The following is a 1,272-nucleotide window of genomic DNA, read 5'->3' as shown; positions in this document are numbered from 1 at the left end:
CATGTTGCAAGGAGGGACGGGTCCTTGGAGAAGGACATCATGCTTGGTAGGATGGAGGGACAGTGCAGAAGGGGAAGGCCCCCTACGAGGTGGATTGATTCAGTGTTTGGGGTAGTCAGGATGGGTGTGTCAGAGACGATGCGATTGGCACAAGACAGAGCAGAGTTTAGAGCTGTTGTACATAGGGTCGCTATGAGTCGCAAGCTACTCGATGGCACATAACAACAACAACCTTCATTGTGAGGTTTTCCTTAGTCAGGGTGAGGCTCCAGACACTGTACCCCTCACTCATATTACCTTCTTTTACTTTCTTCACAGTATGCATCTTGTTTATTTGTTTAAATGTTTAAGCTCCTGTTCTTCACTCCTGCAAGATCGCAAAGAAAAAGTTCTTGTCATGTGTGTATCTCTAGGGACTGGGACATCATACATGCGTAATAGCTGTGAGAAAGTTTTAATTGCTAGGTATCATAAGTTGTTGTCGACTGAAGGAAAAGACAGAGACAGGGACACACAGGAATGGGGTCAGGCCAAAAAGCATGAAGGCAGGGGGCTAACAGCTGGGAGAACTACAGCCCCTGTTATGCCTTTCTGGGTTTTTACTGAGAATCACCAGGAAGGTAAACAAAGGAAAATCACAAGGAAGTGGTAAATAAAAACAAAGGATCATGGGAAGTCTTTTGTAAATAAGGAGTTCTTCTCTATTGTTTACCTTACGCTTATCTCATTCAGGAGGGAGAGATTTAGTAAATACAAACTAAGAGTTATGTAGAATAATTAAATTAAGAATTAAGGATTGCCTTAATGCCTACACCTGTAAACATTTAAGGATTGCCTTAGTGCTACAGGGTGAATTCTAGCTTGTTTTATACCTCCCTCATATCCTGATATAGCATTTGTTTTATTAGTAATATTAAATTTGATATTTGGCTTTCCACAATAAGTGTCACAGGTTGGTTATGTCTTCCCAAAGTACATGTATATAATGATGTAATGTGGAAGCTACTTAATGATCCCCCAATCTTCTCATGATCCTAATCAACCAAATAGTTGTGGGAAGATGAAGGGTAGAATGTAACACACACCTTAATTCCATCACAGCCTAATTGGATGTGACAGGGGTTGCTGTGTGGTGTGACTAGACTACCTGGAGGTCTTCAGGGAACTAGGGCCTATAGATACTGAAGGAAAGGTGGAGTTTCTTCCACAACGGAGAAAGAGGGCCTTCCCCTAGGACTGGAATCCAATTTTTAATTTCTTTTTTTTTTATTT

Source organism: Elephantulus edwardii, unplaced genomic scaffold, assembly GCF_000299155.1.
Source record: "Elephantulus edwardii isolate Elephantulus edwardi_28Jun2011 unplaced genomic scaffold, EleEdw1.0 scaffold00384, whole genome shotgun sequence".
NCBI classification, from domain to species: domain Eukaryota; kingdom Metazoa; phylum Chordata; class Mammalia; order Macroscelidea; family Macroscelididae; genus Elephantulus; species Elephantulus edwardii.
The sequence above is the reverse complement of the archived record's forward strand: the minus strand, read 5'-3'. Positions refer to the sequence as shown.